General features: G+C 41.2%; 1 protein-coding gene across 4 annotated transcripts in view; it reads left to right on the forward strand.

The window, feature by feature from the left end:
- rab27a (RAB27A, member RAS oncogene family) overlaps positions 1-21,631 on the forward strand; it is a 96,470-nt gene that overhangs the window by 28,392 nt on the left and 46,447 nt on the right. For 2 of the 4 annotated variants that reach the window (XM_067971537.1, XM_067971538.1), the window contains exon 3: positions 15,054-15,168. The exons of the other annotated variants lie outside the window; for them this stretch is intronic. The gene's annotated coding sequence lies outside the window, so the exon portion shown is untranslated. The remainder of the gene's footprint in view (positions 1-15,053; positions 15,169-21,631) is intronic. 4 annotated transcript variants of the gene reach the window in all.

Genomic DNA, 21,631 nt, shown 5'->3' on the forward strand with positions numbered 1-21,631 from the left:
ATTAACTTCTTGAGAAAGGTCTTTGTACTTCTAAAGAAAGCTGGAGCTCCACTGTATCTAAATTGGGGACATTAAGTACAAATAAAGGCAGATGGAAGAATGAAGAGGAAACTTTTACAAATAGATGGTAGTCTGATGTGTTTGAGTTATAATTTGTCTTTCTACGAATGTTTGTTTTCATGAGAACATGGACTTCTTTCTATGGTGCAATTTGAAGATGTTTCACAATGAGTAAGACGGTGAGTTTGATTCTTTGCCTACTCTTGAGAGGTCCAAGATCATGCATCTCACTTGGTTTTCTTTAAGTATAATGAATCCTTAGATGGGAGCAGTGGTGAGGGTGATACAAGTAGTCCTAATGTGCTGGGTTGAGGAATGGTTGATTTGGCCATCCAGTAACTCTCATTTGGAGGTATGTCATGTGAACGTTAGGTGAAGACGGGTTCAGGCTTGGCTGTAAAGCCCCCCACCCCCCCCCCCCCCCCCCAACCCATGGAGATCAAAAAGGCTTCCCGACTACCTGCCTATGATGACCACTTGGGTGAGACATCAGAGTAGAACACTCTCTCACTCTTTCCCTCCCCATGGAGCCATTACTATCGAAGACCCCGAGATGCTGGAAGAAAATGGTGGCAAAAGGAAGCATGCCAGAAAGAAAAGTTTCTTGGTAATGGCATAAATGTAGATAATTTGAGGTTAGAAGTGATGTTTTTAAAGTAATGTGTGGTGGTGGCATCATCAGCTCAACAGTGTGTGAAGAAATAAATAGAATGAGAAGATTTTGTTGTTTTCATGATAGGCTGAGCAATGGAACCCATGGCAGAATGCTCCCTGCTCACCTGGGCCTGTTCAAATTGGTGACTGCATCTGCCGAAATTACATAGGTGGGATGATGCATCATGTGAGGTGGGTGTAGAAGTGCAGCACTTGTAAACATGGCTATTTTAAGTGGTAATGAACCAGCAGTAACAGTTCGGTTGTTAGTTGATGCACAAAAAAGCTGCAGTTTTGTTACAGGAAGCTGTGGTACAGAAGCCGTAATCGTTCACAAAGCCTGACTCTTTTCAGCAGTATCGTTGAGTGTCTCCAGGGCTAATGGGATGGCCAGTTTTAACCTGAACCTTTTTGATGAAGCTGTTACACATACTGACACAACTATTTTCAGTATTATTGTCATCAAACACATTCTTGTGATCAGATGTTTTTGTACCTCTGCTGAATTGAAATATAAAATATTGGCCCAGATTTTGCTGGAGTGGGGCATCTCGCGGCGTGCCCCATTTGTTAGACTCTTCTTCTCTCCCTTCGGCTCAAATTTTTTGTGGCGCAAATTACTGAAAGTGCAAGCTGATAATGACAGAGGTCAACGGGGCATCTGGGACCTCGGTGAATGACTGGACCAACAGTCTATCTCCTTAACCAATGAGATTTAAGGAAAGAGAAAGAAACAGAGCAACGACGGAGAAGGAAATGGGGATGTGTTGTCTAAATTTCAAATAATTTCTGAATTGGGCACGCGGTATATCGTCCATCCTTGGCTTTGTTTCATTAGAAGCCATGAGTATGCAGATGGTTGAGAGCTTTTATATTGTTTGGTATTTATTGCCCTTTTTGTGATTCCATTCCTTCCAGTGCTCAGTGCAAATGCAGAAACTTAACTGGACCAGCCATATAAATACTGTGGTTACGAGAGCAGGTCAGAGGCTGGGTATTCTGCGGTGAGTGACTCACCTCCTGACTCCCCAAAGTCTTTCCACCATCTACAAGGCACAAGTCGGGAGTGTGCTGGAATACTCTCCACTTGCTTGGATGAGTGCAGCTCCAACAACACTCAAGAAGCTCGACACCATCCAAGATAAAGCAGCCCGCTTGATTGGCACCCCATCCACCACCCTAAACATTCACTCCCTTCACCGGCGCACTGTGGCTGCAGTGTGTACCATCCACAGGATGCACTGCAGCAACTCGCCAAGGCTTCTTCGACAGCACCTCCCAAACCCACGACCTCTACCATCTAGAAGGACAAGGGCAGCAGGCACATGGGAACACCACCTGCACGTTCCCTTCCAAGTCACACACCATCCCGACTTGGAAATATATCGCCATTCCTTCATCGTCGCTGGGTCAAAATCCTGGAACTCCCTTCCTAAAAGCACTGTGGGAGAACCGTCACCACACGGACTGCAGCGGTTCAAGAAGGCGGCTCACCACCACCTTCTCGAGGGCAATTAGGGATGGGCAATAAATGCTGGCCTCACCAGCGACGCCCACATCCCGTGAACGAATTTTTAAAAAATTGTGTGCTGTGGTATACTTGGAGACCAAGTTGATCTATGGTTGACTCCATGATCTGAGCTGAGGTCTGTTGTAACTGGTCTGGCGCTCTTAGGGAGGGGAAAAATTGTTAGGACTCCTGATGCTTGTCTAACGACTGCTGCTGGAAATATGAGGACTGGATCAGGCTCTGTTGTGACATCCTCCACAGTAGAACAGCTTGCTGACACTCGGCGTTCATACATGAATGGACGAGATACCAAAATGCACTGGAACCAGACTCCAGAAAGGAGTCGAGCTGCAAGAGGAGAGGGGATGGAACAGCGAGGGAGAAAACTTAATGTTTCCCAAAGATCAGTTGTGTACAAGTTTTTATTTTAAAAAGAAAACCTCCAAATAGAGTTGAGAAGTTTACATTAAGAATAAATTTAACAGTTAATAAAAGAACTGTGCAATTTATGAATGCCCAGTGCAAGAGGCTTCTTATTTAATACATTCAGTTAATAAATATTGCAGAACACTTTGTATTAAAAATACTGTGCTATGTGCATTGTACTTCATAAAAATTTAACTTGTTTTAAATCTACATGTAGGTCAGGAATAAATCCCATAATAAAATGGACATTATTTAATGCAGTTTCATTATTGATTGAAAATGAGTCTCTGACTACTAAAATATAAAAAAATTAAAGTTTCAGGTTTAATATTGAAATATTAATTTTAAATCCACATGAACTGTGCCTGTCTGGAATGAGACTAATAGAGATGAAGGCTTCTTCCCCTTCCTATTATTTTTCTAGTCACAGATTTATGAGTTTAATTATTACAGGGGGCAAAATGTTTAATTATTTTCACACATCTTAGCAATGTCATCACCTTAAAGTCTCAATTGGTTATTTCTGTGACTGGTACTTCATTGGATACCTACTCAGGCCTCAGCCTATCTCTGCCATCAATATTTTTCCACTAGAATTACAATTGGTGGTTTAAGTATTGACTCTAATGCAGCAGAATTTTGAGGTGTCACTGGACTTACTTCATGGATAATAGCATGCTGATGTCCTGTTTTACATATCTAAGATCAGGGACTGGCACGTCTAACTTTGTTTTATCAATATCCTGAGGATCTGGGGCACGGTGACCTTCTTAATCAAAAAAAAATTGTATTTTGTGAGCCTACCTTGGCATTTGGCTTGGTCATGTGACTGTAAATGATCAAAATCTTGGGTTTTCAAAAGACCTTCGATAAGGTACCACACAGTGGACTCATGACTAAGGTCAGACCATGTGTTTGTGTGGAGTCAGGGGACAAGTAGCTGGATAGCAAGCTGGCTACAAAACAAGAGAGAGTAGGGGTTGAAGGTATTTACTCAGACTGGTGGAAGGTGGGAAGTGGTTTGGTGCTGGGACCACTGCTGTTCACCATTTGCATAAACAATTTGGATTCTGTGATCAAAAGTACAATTTTAAAATTTTTGAGTGGCACTGAATTTGGGGGGTATAATTAATACTGAAGAACACTGCGACAAAATACGAGAAGACAGTAACAAACCTGCAAAATGGGCGGACGTAGAAGGAAGTGGAGTTGGAAGGGGTGTGAGGGATACAAGGAAGTGATCAGAGATGGCCTTGTCTGTAATTGGGACAATAGAAATAGAGAGGCCATGTGAGATGGTACGGTCGAGGGGGTGGTTGTGAATATGGGTAGGAGATTTTAGGGAGGGAGAGGTTAAAGGAGGGCAGTGAACTCTGAGGAGTGGCGATACCTTGGTGAGAAACTCTGGGTGGGCGGTAGAGAATGAGGATTCTAGAGGCGAGAGGGGTGGAAATGCTTATGAAACATTGTAGGTTTCCCATGAGCAATGCCATTGGTGATCCAATGCATGTGTATACATGTGACATTTTGTAAAATACAGTTTGCATAAAGTAACTTCCTAAAATTAAAAATTTGGCACTAGGGCCACCCTGTGGTAGGACGCCTGTAACTACATTGTGACAGGTAAATTGCCGTTATAAATAATTTTATGTAGGCAGTTTTCATTGTAAATATTGTCAGAGGAGGTGTTGCTCTAAATCCTGATGCAGGATTTGGCCATGTGTAATACTCCAAATGGGCCCATGGTACAAAGTTTAAAAGAATAAAAGTGAAGACAGTTAAATGGGAAGTAGTGAGGTTCAGGCTCGAGGTGAGAGGGTTGCTTCTTGTATTCTGTGAAACTAAGAGGTGTCGGAGCTTTTCAAGATCAGGGAGAAATTAGACAGACTTAGGATTTATAGAGTTGCTTTTCAGGAAGAGCAGCATTGGTACAAAGAGACAACTGAGCTTGGAGCCAGCTTCAGCAATGGAAGAGCTGTGACTTTGATTTTTGAAGTCTGATGAGGTGGGTGAGGCTAAGATCAATCAATGTCCATGTTAAACCTTCCAAATTCTTCTGAAATTCTCCCAAAATTAGGCATTCAGTTGTGAGTTATATTGGCCCTAAAGTCTTTGCTGTGGTGCTGAATAATAGTGCAGAATAACTTTTTTCTTATTTCCCTGATTAAGTGTCTTCTATTTCCTTCCCTCGGCCCTGCACTAACTGTGGCACTGGCTGGGCTTTGATCCCTCTCAGCCAGACTCTGGTTTCGTACACTCAGCATGCACTAAGTAGTTTGCCGCGTCAGTGTATTTTAGAGAACTCTGTGGAGTGGAAAATCAATCTTGCCTCCCACCACTGACTTGGCTTTGAGTGTTGGTTCTTTAGTGTAATGATGCTTTGATTACTGATGCTAGTAGAAGCCAGCTATTAACTAAACTCTGTGCTTCCCCCTCACCCACCACCCACATATAGCAGGAATTTACCAAGCTGGGCACTCTGATTTAGGAAATCTTATTGTGACAATTACCTGGACAAAAAATCAACATAAATCCTTTGCCTGAGGATAATTATTTGCATCTAAAAGACAATTTCATCTAACCAAATTAGAAAACCTTGTGAAACCCTTGTTTTTACAGCCCACGCTCTGATTTTGGCAGTCTGGGAACGCCTCGATTTTTAAAATTCTCATCCTTGTTTTCAAATCTCTCCATGGTCTTGCCTCTCCCCATCTCTGTAACCTCCTCCAGTCCTCCTGCCCTACAACCCTCAGAGATCTCTGCGCTCCTCCAATTCTTGCCTCTTGCGCATCCCCAATTTTAATTTCTCCACCGTTGGCGGCTGTGCCTTCAGCTGCCTAGGCTAAAGCTCTGGAATTACCTCCCTAAACCTCACCGCCTCTCTCTCCTTTAAGATGCTCCTTAAAACTTACCTCTTTCCTGTCCTAATATCTCCTTATGTGGATCTGTGTCAAATTTTGTTTGATAATGCTCCTGTGACGTGCCATGGGATTTTTTACTGTGTTAAAGGTGCTATATAAATGCAAGTTCTTGTTGTTGTTTTGAAAAGACTGATTTGCCTTAAACTGGGGATTGTATGAAGGGTTAATTTATATTTGCATCAGTCTGTACAGTTCCCTGTTATGGGAGATGACCACCTGTCCAGTTTCTCTCATCAGAGGTGGAGACTACTGCAATCAGACTTCCTTCCCTGGCATTTTTGGACGACTTGCTTTATTTAGCAGATTACACAATGTCCCATGTTAACGGATATCAAGGGCTCAATTTTAACAGTGAAAAATGGGCGGGGGGGGCATTGAAAATTGCCACTATTTCAGACCCGCCTCCAAACCGCCCATTTCCAGTTTTCACCGGGGCGGGCAACCAACCTGCTCCCAGGAGGCAGGTGAAGCCTTAAAACCTTTCAAGGACGCTTCAGGTCTCCATTTTTCTGGACTTCCCGATTTCAACCCCGGGGGTGCTGGGATTTCCGGGCCTTCTGAAAGGAGGCGAGAAGGCCCGAAACTAACAGGTAGGTGCCTAGAAGGCACAGCTTGTGGGCCTGGAGGAGCAGGAGTGCTTCCTTCAGGCCCAACAAGCCTACCTGCACCGAGAACAGACCACCCACCCCCAACGATCACTGACGCCCAACTCCGATCCTCCCATCCCCCACTCCGATCCTTACTGCTGACCTAGGGAGGGGGAAAATTTTCCTGATTCCTGTCCCATGATCTTTACTAGAAAGTGTCTTTGTGTCTCTCTCACTCACTCCAATCACTATGTTGCTCCTCCACCCCAACCTCCTATATCCATGTCCGTGTCCCCAGAGGAAGAAAGGCGTTTGGGGGCAGCCATGAAGGTGGGATTTGAAACTATTTTACTGACTGCCGGCTTGAAAAACTAATCAACTACTTCACAGCTGGTTTCCAGAACGTAGCTTTTGCATGCAGCCCATTACCAGTCAGGATCCTGGACAGAAATGAATTTGAGTGAGTACTCCAATAAAGGATTACATTCCTATCTTTGAGGGAGCTGAACTGGAATAAATGTTTCTTTCCTTCAAAATTACATTTTTATTTTGAAAAATCAGTCTGCCCACAGACTCTTATTTAAGGCAAAGATACCTATGGTTACACATTTTGCTTTCCACTGATCCTGGAGATCTCTTATTTTCTCGATGCCATGTTGAACACTCGTACACCAGACAACGTGCATGGCAGTGACTTAAGATCTCAGTTGAGTGGTTCATATTAAAGCTTCAATGGTTTGCAATCTGAACCCAGAGGTGGGCATAATTATTTGGCTGAAAGTGGCTACATTTGGTTATTGTACAACTGCTGTAACTGTGTGAACAGTTGTAACCCTGTATTAGTCTGGAAGACGGCAGGTGTGTGAACTGACAGTAATGGTCAACAGGCTTTGTTCTGTTCTATGACGACTCCCTCACTGAGGGATTAATCTTGTGTAATCACTGCAGGATAACTGGTGATGAAATTGGAGTCGGTTACTGGGAGAGGGCGCTGTTCCATGTTTTGTGTGTAGTGTATTTCTTTAGGGCCTCACTGCTCAAGTGATTGTCACACAAATTCTGATTGCTTAAATCTTTTTGAGCCATTGTTTGAAAGTGGTGATTGGGTAATTTAAACCGCTAGAAGAGAGTGACAAATCGCCAAGTAGCAAACACCAGAAAACTAGCCAATCAAAGATTTTTTTTCAAACTAATGTTGGTGGTTGTCTTGATTTTGAACTAACTCAGTTTATACCTGTGTGAAATATATATCCCTTCAAAACATAATTCCTAAATAGTCGACAAAATGATTATTCGGTTTACCCGTACAGTTGTTTCAAATTACCTCAAGTTCACCATCCACAGTTTTAATGTTTTTTTAAAAAAAAATCCTTGAACTTAAAAAAAAATGGTTCAGGAGAGGTTTTTTCGCAACTAAATTTGCTGCAAAAACAGAGGAATGTGACTTGAAATACATTTTCAACACTTTTTTCTTGTAGCAAAAACAATCTTGATCGCAGGTATTGTCTAAGAAGTTCATAGAAATTGAAAATTAATATCGGCTTATAAATTAATAACTTATATATTCACTTGCCTGAAATAAGCTTTGAGAATGAAATATCTGCTTGTCCCAAAAGACTCCCAAACAAAACACAATCTCTTCTATCTTCCAGAATGCATGCTGGAAAATTCTGCAAACTGGACATGCTCACTAATTGAGTGATTCAATTAGTTCACGAACAAACTGACGATGAAATGTTTATGTACGACTTGCCCGTTATTAAATGTTTACTTGCTGAATCTTATAACTGTTTACATGGGCAGTTTCCATGGTAACACTGACATAAAAAGTGTTACAGGAGCTGTGTCCCATACACCAGCGGGTAGAGTTTCCGCTTGTTTACACTAGTAATATCAGTGTAATCCGGGCAGAATCAGCCGAACCAGCGCAAAAGGTCGGTGAATTTTAAATGTAAGTGAGTTACGCCGAAAATCACTTCTGGGTTTTCCACGATCTTGCGCTGATATAAGATTCAATCCGCCCGGATCAGGCCTGCCCACCAAACTGGCCACACCCCCAGGTCGACATTGCGAGTTTCCGCCGATTGCACTGGTTAGGGAAGTCTCTTCAGATTGTGCTCATTTTCTTTTTTTTTATTTATTCTTTCACGGGATGTGGGCGTCGCTGGCGAGGCCAGCATTTATTGCCCATCCCTAATTGCCCTTGAGAAGGTGGTGGTGAGCCGCCGCCTTAGGCGCACAGTCACTAGTGGGCACGTTTTTAAAATATTTACGTAACAAAAAATATTAAATTTTACTAAGAAGCTGACTAGTGTACACCAATGAAACTAGTAAATGCTTCAGGATAGTTTTGTTGAGTAATTTTCAGTGATTTTAAAATCAGGTTACTCACAGGTGGAGGACTGGACACTCATTAAAATGCTTGCTTTTTGTGATAAACTCATTTTCAGCTGTATAAATAAAACAGCACCAGGTTACCACTCTTAAATACATCAAAGAAGAATAAATGATTACGTTCTATTACACTGCCCAATTGCACTGGTTCATTGAAGATTTTACATTTTGTGATTATGGAAATGCAGTTTAGCGGAAACTTGAACTGTAACCTAACCAGTGCAATTTTGGGCGCAGATTCCTGATTGTGCCCAAAACTGAAACATTACCCCCAGATTTTTAATATCTATCTTTTTATAGATTTGCTTTTTTCTGAAATGACCAGAACTAGTTCCGTGTTTTTTTTTGCTGACTAACAAATCAATTCCTTAATCATCAAAATGAAAATGGCAAAAGACAAATTTAGGACTGATGCCAAGAAGCTCTTTGCACAAAGAGTAATAACTAAGGGAGTGGACTTCCTAGGTAGCGTGGAAACAAAAACCTTAAAATCATCCACATGCTGTGATGCGATTGTAGGTTCTTTCTGGATGGATGATCTTGGAGGGTCTGAATGATTTTCCTCATCCATTGCTATTTTGTGATTCTTTTAATTGTTCTTGAAATCCTTTTATAATCTTGAATTCAGCCTCCACTTGTGTACTCTATTAAAAGATTGTCTCGTGGGAGGCAGAGAATAAATGTTTTTCAGTTCATTAGCCAGCTCAGCACTGAAGCAGGAGAGACCTTTGCGCTCAACTCCCACATTATCCCATGGTGTTTTTGAGTGCAGCAACACGTTGAACATGAATGTAGGAACACGTGAACCTGATATGAAGAAATAGAAACTCAAATCTCAAAGTTTGATTTAAATGTTACTTTGTTTTGTACCTAGATTTAAAATAATATTTCAAATCTTAATTTGTGTTATAGCATTATACGACTGAAGTATCTCTGTGAAAGCTGAGAAAGTAAGATGTCAGCCGTGGCTCAGTGGGTAGTACTCTCGCTGCTGAGTTGGAGTTCAAGAAATTTGAACAAAAAATCTAGGTTGACGTTCCAGTCCAGTAGTGAGGAAGTGCTCCACAGTTGGAGGTACCATCTTTTGGATGAGATGTTAAACCGAGGCCCTGTCTACACACTCTCGAGTGGACGTAAAAGATCCCATGGCACTATTCGAAGAAGAGTAGAGGAGTTGTCCAGGTGTCCTGTCCAATATTTATCCCTAAACCAACATCACTTTTTAAAAAAAAAAACATTATCTGGTCATTTACCTCATTGCTGTTTGTGGGACTTTGCTGTGTGCAAATTGGCTGCTGCGTTTCCTACATTACAACAGTGACTACACTTCAAAAAAATATTTAATTGGCTGCAAAGCATTCTGGGACATCCTGAGGTCATGAAAGGTGCTATATAAATGCAAGGTCTTTTAAAGTGGTGAGTTTTGTACAAGTGTCGCGGCAGGGAAGAGGAAGTGTCGTAAAGAATGAGTTGTTTTAGGTGAATAAGTCTGCAAATGGATTTAAAATATAAATTTTAACAAGATTGGTTTTGGACAAATGTTTTTACCTCTGATGCAAAAGTGATTTTTTTTCAAGCCAGCAACACTGTGTGTGCGTCACTAATGGCTATCTCAGACAGGTCAACGGAAGCACTTGTCCAATTATGCTGTGAAGAATTTGTTATTTTAATTGTGTTAATGTCAACTTCACAAGTGGTTTGAAACTTGTAGGTTTCTGGTGTGTAATATGACCAGCCATTTAAAAAAAAATGTAATTTTGCGATTCGTTCTTGGTTGCAGATGTGTTTAGGCCTTAGGGATAATGGAATGGCAGTAAGGTGGGGCTCCCAGTGCTGCTGTCTGTCCTGAGAGCTGGCAGTAAGTCACTGCATGTAGGATTGAAGCTGAGGTATTGATTCAGTGCCAGTCTGAGACCTGCTTGTTTGATTTATGTCCATCTTCAATGTGCTTTTTTTGAGGAAATTTCGGCTTGGTTTGGGGGAATCCTCTTTTGTTTTCTAATCTCTGTCCACTCTGTTTCCAGCCCTACTGCATACTGCCCAGGAAATGGGGCCAGCTGGAAAGTGAACATGAACGCTACCATCTTTTCAGTTTGTCTATGCAGAGATATGGGGGCACTGTCCCACTCATAAATACTGGCTATTGTTTTATGTTAAGATTACAGTATCAGCAATTCTGGATTGCCAAATTGAGACACATTGGTTTCACAATATTAATTTGAGTTCAATTGAGTGTAAGTAAATACATTTCCTACTTTTCCAAGTAGTATTTGGTTGGTGGGTTTGTTCAATTTTAAGTTGGGTTGTGTACTGCTGTATGATATGGGCAGACTTTGCCCAGTTACATTTACTGCTTTGCTTTCAGCTGTGAAGGAAGAGAAATTGGCTGAGTTTTTTTGATTTATATCGTGCAACTTTCCTGTGGTCGAGGCAAACTCCTGCATGTGTATCTGCTAATTAGAAAACTACCTGAAACGTCTTGTACTTCCAATTTTAAGCAGCAGCAAAGATCCCACTTGAGTCAAAGTTTCCCTGATTCTAAGCTGAAGGCAAACACTGGAGTCTTGTCTTGGTTTGCTGATGATCTGCTGACTGTCCGGTTTTGATAGCAGCTGCTTCAGATCAAAAGGAAGTAGTGCTGAGTCATCGGTAGCCCACTCGTCTCCACGTCAGGAGGTTGTGTTCGAGGATTTGAAAACAATCTTTACTCATCAACTGCAGTATTCAGGTGGTTAGTGTGCTCCATGAAATACTGAAGTGCCATCCTTTGGATGAGATGTTAAATCAAAGTTCAACCTGCCTCCTCAGGTGCATGGTGCTAGCTGGAAGGGGAAAGGGAAGAGGAAGTTGCTGGGGGTTGATATTCTACACGGATGAGATCAAATGGACTGAAAGAGCCTTTTCAAAATGAGTTTTTTAAAAAAATAGTTGGCGAATGGACTTTAGTTTCTTTCTTACGGTGCTGAGATCGGAGTTTAGATTGGGAGAGGAGTTGGTGCAGTCCCTGTCAGCCAAGGGTTATGATTTATTACCACCCCAGAATTAGAAAACCAAGACTGGTTAATTGGCTGTTCTCCAATGAAGCTCTGCCCTGTTCCGTTTTCAGTTGTTATACTTGATGAAACCTTTTAAGAACATATAAACATGCTGATGTCATCATCTGAAGGCTCATGGGGTTGGAGGTAATATATTAGCATGGATAGAGGATTGGTTAATGGACAGAAAACAGAGAGTAGGAATAAATGGGACATTTTCAGGTTGGCAGGCTGTAACTAGTGGAGTGCCGCAAGGATCAGTGCTGGGCCTCAGTTGTTTATAATCTATATTAATAACTTAGATAAAGGGACCGAGTGTAATGTATCCAAGTTTATTGAGCAGCAAATAGTGCATGGTACAAGAATAGCCTACAAAGGAGAGGATAAAATGAAGTAAGATGATGGAAAATGTAGGTTCTCATACTATAGTGACTTGGATGTATTTTCAACATTTGTGACGTTTACCCTGTCTGTTACTTCACAAAAGTTTGATTAAATATAAGATCATGTAACTGAAGGTGTAACCAGCTCCTACAACTGTGCTTATCTTTGAACAAACATCCACACCTTTGCCACTTTATGGCTGAAAGTTGTTTAAAATTAAATTGTACCAGTTCTACCTTGTATGGAAGGTCAGCAGAGGCTGATAGACCATTGTCTGCACACCATGCGCGATACAATAATGCCATGTATCGGGGGTTGACTTTTTTTGGGTGAATGTCTCCTAACTTTTCATTTTGAGGCAGATTGCCTTCTGAAGAGGAAACTTCAATTCCAACTCTTATCAAATTTTGGATTGGATTTTCCTTTGGGTTGGGGTTAGGATTTCAGACACACACAGCAGTACTAAAATGCTGGTGGATTTAGTAGTTTTATGTATTTAAAAATAACTTGCTGATTGGCCAGTTAATCATTGTGCTACATCATAATTAGGCCTTAATTACTATTTTTGGTAGTCACCATTATAGTTTATCCGTGGATAAGGAATAAAAAGTGATATTAGAATTACAGTACCATCGGATCTGGAGATTTACTGGTCACCGTGTTGGTTGGTTTAGTGCAGTATAACAAACCTGAACAGCATAATATTATGCCTACATTTTCCACATCAGTAGATCTCATTTTTATGGCATTTTCTCACAGCTAATCCAGCATGCTGGCCAGCGAGTAGAGGAGTCAGGTGGGGAATGGAGCACGGGTCCAGGGAGCAGAGTAGTCGGGTGAAGTGTCACATTAGGTTAGGGTCAGTTTTATTATCTGGCAATTGGGAGCAGCAAAGTCCAGAGGGTGAAAGTGTTTCTGTGCCAGACACTAGCAGAATTAAAGAAAGAGAATTTGCATTAAAGAAAGAGAAGTGCTTTGTGTCCTTGGGACATCCCAAATTGCTTCACAATCAACAAATTAATTTTGAAGTGCAACCATTTATGTGGACAAGAGCAGCAGCCAATTTGTGCGCAGCAAAGTCCCATAAACAGCAAATGAGAGAAATGATGCAGTTAATGGTTGTTTTTTAGTGGTTGAGGGAAGATCAAATGTTGGCAAGGAAAGTGGAGAATTAAGAGTGCCATGGGATCCTTTACATCCACCTGAACCGGCAGGCAGGGCCTTGGTTTAACATCTCATCCAACAGATGTCACCCATAGTAATGCAGAACTCCCTTGTGACTGCATTGAAGTGTCAGCCTAGACTATGTACTGAAGTGGGGCTTGAACCATAACCTTTGACCGTGACCGTGCTATCCACTGAGCCAAGCTGGTTCTCTAACCTATAACATTTTTGCACTATTAGATATTTTATAAACCATTGATATAATTGCATTTTGTTTTTCCTGTCTGACCTCCTCTTTCACCCCACCCCCCCATCCATACAATCGAAGACTTACCTTTTCACGTCCTCTTCCTTGCTCTGCTCCGGTCTTTTCATTTCCACACCGTTCACCTGAGGAAGTAGGAAGCCTCCGAAAGCTTGTGGAATTTAAAATAAATTTGTTGGACTATAACTTGGTGTTGTAAAATTGTTTACAACTGCTCCGGTCTGACTGAGGCCAGCCTGTCTGACAGCAAACCGACAAGAATAAAAGACGTCCTTATGTCAAAATCTTAAGGATGTCCGGGAAACCCGTATTTCCAGGTTTCCCGTCCGTGATTCCAACCCCCACCCCCACCCCAGCTCAGAATAAAAATCCTGGCCTCAATCAGTCAGCTACCTGGTTGAGACTCTTCATCCAGGAAAGCCGTATGAATTCAAGAACCAGGCACTTGAAAGAAGGGCAGGCCTCCAAAAAGGAACATTTGGAGAGATTTCAAAACACTAAAGGCAACTGAAATGTGTAAGTTATATAAAAAAAATTTAAAAATCAAATCATGTTTTATGTTAGAAGCCTTGTACTTAATATTAGGTCTTTGAGTTACTGAGCAAATAGGATGGCAGCAGAAAGGAATTTCCGAGTATGTTCAGTGGTTACTTTTTTTTTGCTAGTTCTTTACTGACTTTACTGAGTGTTTCATACCTTCTTGGTACTTTTGGTACTGCTAGCTAACTGTTGATTTGTAGGTTCACTACCTCTTTTCGTGATTTATTGCTGTTTATGAATGATATTTGAACCAATTAGATACAAGTGTGATGTTTGCAGGTGTGATGTGCGGTAGACACAAAACTTTCATTTTATTTATATATAGATAGATATATATATATATATAACTTTTTAAAACCTAAAAGTTGAGGAAATGTCTCCTACATTTTAGTCCCTGGGATGTTTGGTGTGGGCAAATGAATCTTTTGGTCCACAAATACCAGTGGGACCTGGACTTTTTTAAATGGTGAATATTTTTTTAATATGTGGTTTTCTCAGTATGGAAGCTTCAAAATATTTTGAAACTAAACCTTTCTACTTCATTTCCCTCATCCCCTTCCCAAAGATTGCTCTAGTACAATGTTCCATCTAGCAGCCCAGTTAAGGAGCTGACTACATGACTAAGGAAGGCAGGTTCAAGAGATTGGTTAGATTTGGGACTGGCCTCTACTCCTTTCTGGTTGGAAAACTTAAAACTTCATTACTTTTTTTATTTAAAAGTATGCATTTAAAAATGATTTTGCTCTCTATTTAGGAAATTCCAAATGGAACATACAGAGTTAACAATCCTATTAAAAAAAAATGCAATTATTTGGTTAATATACAGGAGACATGGTTTTAATGTTTCGTTGGATAGTTTGTCTGTGCTGAAGGAAAAGGGCCCTGATCAGTCTGCAGGACCACATGATGAGCAGCTGATGCCTGTTAGGGAAGGCGGCAGTCTTTGTAGTTGGTGACGGTGCCTCATGTTTATTGGACTTGCTTTGTAAGTTTGTCTCTTTTTTTCTGGTTATAATTTCAGCATTTTCTGTGCATTGGGCAAGACCCCAGATAGGTGGCCAGAGGACTTCTGATTTTCTTTAAAGCTTTCTCTCCCCTTTCCCTCCACCCCAGCATTCTGGATGAAACAGACATTTTATGACCAAGGGAGAACGCTGGAGTTTGCTTCATTGTGGATTTGCACACAGAAGGTTTGAAAGCTGGGCTGCATTTTTCTCATCATATTGAGGTATGAGCAGCTGTGCAATTTTTAATATGAGATCAATATTACAACTGGTTTTGTTGAGTATTTTGAAGTTTAATGAAGACTTTAACAACTTTCATCCACTGATTCAGAATTGGTGAATGAGGCAGCTTTTGCTTTGAGTGAAGGTAGGCTGGGAATCAAATGGTTCGCTGATCACTGATCTAATTAAGTAAAATAGATTTTTGAGATTAAAAAGCCAATTCATTTATAATGTGCAGCAGTGAGTGAATTAACACTTCGGTCATTGAATTCAAGTGCTGTAAACCACATGAATGAAGCCACCTGAATCTAGGAATAATATGTATCCTGAATTGTGATATTGCCACGTAACTTTGCTTAAACCAAGTGGTTGCCTTCATGCTGTACATTGCTCGTGCTCTGATGCAAAGAGTTACTGCTTTATGTCACTTAAGAATTTTTTTCAGCATTCGAGCAGATGTAAAAGGAACCTGTAGCATCCAGCCTCTCTCAATTGTTGATAAAAAGCTGCTTTAAATTTGCAGCCTGTCATGTTAGTGCAATGGTATAGTGATAGGGCTCGGATTCTTCCTTTTTCCCCTTTAAGTTCCTAACTTTCAGCTCTCATCATCTGGTGGAGATAGCAAGCCACGATGACCTGTTTTCCCCATGGGTGAATTAATTTGCACCCTTTATGCTAGATTCTGACTCAGTATTGGCAGTTGCGTCAGGGCTGGGAATAGATCTGTTCCACACCACCTCCGTGTTTTTTTTCAAAAAGCTACACAAAGCAATTCACTTTTTTCAAACAGTTCATTTTTAAAAGCTGCGATTGCATATTGATAAGATTATGGTCTCCAGTATTAGGAATAATATTTTTATTAGATTTTTTTTTTCCTGAAATTTTTCCACTCAGCGAACGACGTCACTGCAAAGTTATCTAGAATGTCTGACCTACAATCAGGCTTTTAAGATGTTTATTTGAGTGTCGTCTTTTTCCTGCCTGTCTCCAAATCCAGTGGTCGAGCTTCATGATTTCCTACAGTATAAAAAGAAGAAAAATGGATGTTGTTTTAAACTGGCTCTGCACCATCATAGATCTATCTTGCACAATATAATTGAATGCTAAAGAAATGCTTAATTTTAACTCATCAAAAATACATTTTTTATTTTGGTACGGGCACTGAATTGAACATAAATAATTAGGTAGTGAAGACTTTTGTTAAGCAAGGGTATTAACAGTTACGGAACCAAGGCGGGTGGATAGAGTTAAGATACAGATCAGCCATGATCTAATTGAATGGCAGAACGGATCCGAGGGGCTGAATGGCTTACTCCTGTTCATATAGAAGCAGCCTCACAGCTAACAGTGGTGCGTTTATCCTTTCCATACATATTACTCAATGCAAGGTCACATTTTTTTTACTGGCTTCATGTAGCAACTGCTTCCATCTAAAAGTTTAATATTATGGAAGATTGTGTAATATCTGAAAACTACATTGTAATTGGCCTTGAATGTATTGAAGAGTGAAATGTGTATTTACATTTTTATAAAATGTTTTGTTCTTGATAAAGATTTTCTTATCTTGCTCTTCAGTGTTCTGAGTATTTTCAGTTGAAAATACTAGTGGGGGGGGGGTGTTCCCAGGATACCTTGGGAAATCTGGCCAGCAACTGTTCCAATAGGCTTAGCAGAACCTGCGTTGCCTAGGGAGCTGACTTCGAGCTGGTGCAGGAACCTTCAAAAGGCCCCAAGACGGCCCAAAGCAAAATTAATCGAATCCCCAAGGGAATCAATTTGCTTTTAAAATGATGGTACTTTGCTCCCTCTGGAGCATTCTTAAAAACAAAACACTTGCCTGGTATAACTTACTGCCTTGCACCACTCTAAATGTAGTTACCAGTGTGAAACTGCTTCCTGCACTGTGACTGCAGCTTATTAGCGATGACTACCTAATACTTCACTTGTAATGCACTCCCAGCACTTTCTCCAAACTCTGCTGTGTGTCTTTGTAGCAATCTCTGTCCAGTGAATGTATTAAATCCAGTCTTTGGAGCAATAAGTGTAGGTTCCCTAGTATGTCCAGATCTGCTTCAGTAGCAAGGATCTCCGTTGAAAGCAAATGAGTATTGGATAATGCTACCATAACTTTGCAAGAGCCTGGAGACGTTTTACCACCCATTATGTTCCAGCAAATGCTTCAGTGATCTTTTGTCTACAATTCAGTAGGATGGTTAAGTATCCAAATTGTTGCATATGCTCTATGGAGTACTCTTCCCCCAATCCATATTCTGCAGTCCTTGTGAAAATTAGGAATGAGTATTTGGCGTACAAAACCTTCCTGCCTTGCAATGCTCAAGTATTTTTATGTAGAGAGACACCAGCACATATACAGTCCTCTGGGCATTTGGTGTGTACATAGTCTCATTTCTCAAACACCAGTGATGCATCAAACTAGTTCTCTGAGTCAACTTTGTGAAGAAAGATTACATTTCTCAGCATCCCTCTCACTTTCTACATGTGAGGAAAAATTTTTAATGAAATATTAGGAACAGGAGTAGGCCATTCAGCCCCTTGAGCCTGTTCTGCCATTCAGCCCCTTGAGCCTGTTCTGCCATTCAGCCCCTTGAGCCTGTTCTGCCATTCAGCCCCTTGAGCCTGTTCTGCCATTCAGCCCCTTGAGCCTGTTCTGCCATTCAGCCCCTTGAGCCTGTTCTGCCATTCAGCCCCTTGAGCCTGTTCTGCCATTCAGCCCCTTGAGCCTGTTCTGCCATTCAGCCCCTTGAGCCTGTTCTGCCATTCAGCCCCTTGAGCCTGTTCTGCCATTCAATGAGATCATGGCTGATCTGTATCCTAACGCCATCCAACCACCTTGGCTCCATATCCCTTTATACTCTTGGCGAGCAAAAATCTATCAATCTTGGATTTAAAATGATTCATTAAGCTAGCATTTACTTTTTGTGGGAGAGTGTTCCATCCTTTGCGTGAAGAAGTGTTTTCTAATTTCTCTCCTGAATGGCGCTGCTCTGATTTTAAGGTTATGTCCCCTTGTCCTAGACTCCCCCACCAGGGGAAAAGGTTTCTTTCTATCTACCCTATTGGTTCCTTTCAAAATCCTAAAAACCTCAATCAAATCACCCCATAACCACCTAGCTTTTCACCATTTAAAAAAATACTCTGATCTATCCTTTTTTTGGTCCAAAATGGATGATTTCACACTTAACTGTTTTGAAATCCAAATGCCACAGTTTTGCCCACTCACTTAATCTATCAGAGAGAAGGTACAAAAAAGATTTACGAGAATGATACCAGAACTGAGGGGTTATACCCATCAGGAAAGATTGAACAGGCTGGGCCAGACTGAGGGGTGACCTGATAGAGGCCTTTAAGATTATGAAAGGGTTTGATAGGGTAGGCATATAGAAAATGTTTCCACTTGTGGGAGAGACCTAGGGACCATAAATATAAGATGGTCACTAATAAATCCAATAGGAAATTCAGGAGAAACTTCTTTATCCAGAGAGCAGTTAGAATGTGGAACTCACTACCACAAAGTATTTGAGGTGACTAGTGTGGATGCATTTAAGGGGAATCTAGGTAAGTACATGAGGGAGAAAGGAATAGAAGGATATGTTGATAGGGTTAGATGAAGATGGATGGGAGGAGGCTCGTGTGGAGCATAAACACCAGCATGGACCCACTGGGCCAAATGGCCTGTTACTGTGCTGTACATTCTCTGTAATTCCATGTCGCTTTGTAATTTTATGCTCCCATCTACACCACTTACTATGCCACCAATCTTTGTGTATCGGCAAACTTGGATATATGGTTCTCATGTTATCTGTCATTAATGAATATAGTGAATAGTTGAGGCCCCAGCACAGGCCCTTGTGGGACACCACTAGTCATTTCCTTCCAATTTGAATACATACCCATTATTCCTACTGTCTTCAACCGCCTAACCAGGGCAATAATTTGCCTTCAATTCCATCAGCTTTAATTTTAACTAACAGTCTCTTATGTGGTACCTTATCGAATGCCTTCTGGAAGTCCACACAAACTACTTCCATAGACATCCCCCTGTCTACTACTTTAGTTACTTCCTCAAAAAATTCAATTAGTTTCTTTAGACATGACCTACCCTTTGCAAATCCATGTTGACTCTCTGCAATCAGCTCAAATTTCTCTTAAGTGCTCAGTCACACTGTCCTTAATTATAGATTCCAATAGCTTCCCCACAACAGATGTTAGACCAACAATTCTATAATTTCCTGGTTTTTCTCTCTCCTTTCTTATTGGCTGTGTTCCCAAGAAATTTCTGTTTTTGACATTACTCTAGGCTCATTTGTGGAGGATAAGGGCTAACATTCCTTCTCATTGCAAACTGCCTTCTCTGATCTCCTTAACCTACACCCTCTTGTATCAACAAAAGTTCCTGCTATTGCCCCTGAATTTTTCAATTTTGGTTTAAAAATCAGTTTAAAGAGGAACAATTTGAAAGTGGTGTTCCCCGCTTCCCTTTTAAAGGGAGACACTTGTTCGTATTCCAGTGGGCTTAGCTTTTGCCTATGTTAAAATGGGACCAGTGATCCCATATCTGAGTTGCAGTAGGAAAGGCCTCAGGTGTGTGATTGGACCTCTTCATTTCATAGTGTGTGCAAGTGATCAGTTGGTTTCTACATATGGTAGTTAAATTCAGTTGACACCAAGCGTGGGTTGCTGTGGACTCCTAAGAGATCGGCAGAGTTACATGTGGACTGATCAGTGGCAAATGCAATTCAATATGGATAAATGCATGTTCCCACATATATTGGAACTAAAAATAGGCATCTGCATTCTATAGGTGGGGTAGAACTGAAGAATTTAAGGTTGTTAGTTGACATCTGGAGACTGTGGGGCAGCAATAAGCAAAGCAAATAGGAAGCTGGGTTATTGTCATTATTATCTCTGGAAACAATTTCTCAAATGGTTTCTGGTTTCCTTGCTACTGTTCCGACCCCTCTCTTCCAAAAGTTCAGCTAATTCATAAATTTAGTGCGGTGGAAGCCTGCGGCCCCTGGCCGAGTGCCACTGGCTTTGGGCCACTGGCTTCTTGTGCCTCGCTAAATCTTAATTCCTCCACGACCTTGCCCCATCCAGTTTAAATCATCTTTATCTGTAGGCCCCAGCTTCCTCTGACCCTGGAGGAGTTTGTTTGCTACAATGCTCTGCTCCACTACTAGAGGTCAGTCATTCAGCCGTCATGCTCCTGCCCTCTGGAATTCTTTTCCCACACCACTGCATCTTGCCGCCACCTCCTGTCTTCAAAATCCCCTCTAGGCTATTTTAGGAGTGAGATCAGGAAGCACTTTTTCACACAAAGGATAGTGGCAATCTGGAATTCGCTTCCCCAAATGAAATTTTCAAGACTTCAGATCATTGTTAGATAAGAGTATCAAGGGAGATGGAACAAATGTGGGTAAATGGAGTTGAGATACAGATCAGCCATGATCTAATTGAATGGCTTGAGGTGCTGAATGGCCTACTCCTGTTTCTATGGTGTCTTCAGTCTCCCCATCTGACTGTCTTCACCTCCTGCTCATTATTTGCATGTCCTTCCCCTGCCCATCCTCATCATGATGTGGAGATGCCGGTGATGGACTGGGGTTGACAATTGTAAACAATTTTACAACACCAAGTTATAGTCCAGCAATTTTATTTTAAATTCACAAGCTTTCGGAGATTTTCTCCTTCCTCAGGCACATTTGCCTGAGGAAGGAGAAAATCTCCGAAAGCTTGTGAATTTAAAATAAAATTGCTGGACTATAACTTGGTGTTGTAAAATTGTTTACAAACATCCTCATCATGTAACAGCTGTATAATTAAACAGGACTTGTAGTAATTTGGTCTGGTCACAAAGTTAATAGATCTTAAGGTTGCTTTGTTAAAAATTTGCAAAAGCAAAATTAAAAAAAAAAATCCAAGGTGCTTGATCAGTATAAACCACTTTATTAACATATAAGATTTTCAGCATTCACTTTTTTAGTGGAAGTAAATATTCCAGTATTTGGATCATTGCAGAAACTGTGCCAGGAGTCTGTCAGGGTTTCATGATTTCCAAAGTACCTGAAGATGCGATGGGTTAGAATGTTCTGTCACTGCTGGGATCTGGGTTTCAATACAGCCCATATTATTTCATGTCTCTGGTACCTGGGTCCTTTTGTGAAGTAAGTTTAGACATCCGTAACCCAGTTCCAGGTAAGTACAGGCCCACAGTACAGAAAGGCCCCCCTCCAATTCGGCACCAAATTATCCAACCTCACTGACAATCCATTAGGATGACCAGAGTAGGAAATAAGCTGACGCTAGTGCAGGAGGGGCTGCACCTCTTGAAGTAAAGGCTAAGGTAGATTACAAGGGCACAATTAGAAATTTATTCTGCATCGGGCCATGACCTGGAGGTATTTGATGCTGAAACTATGATGCGAGGTCCCCACACAGCATCGT

Source organism: Heptranchias perlo, chromosome 34 (genome assembly GCF_035084215.1).
Source record: "Heptranchias perlo isolate sHepPer1 chromosome 34, sHepPer1.hap1, whole genome shotgun sequence".
NCBI classification, from domain to species: Eukaryota; Metazoa; Chordata; class Chondrichthyes; order Hexanchiformes; family Hexanchidae; genus Heptranchias; species Heptranchias perlo.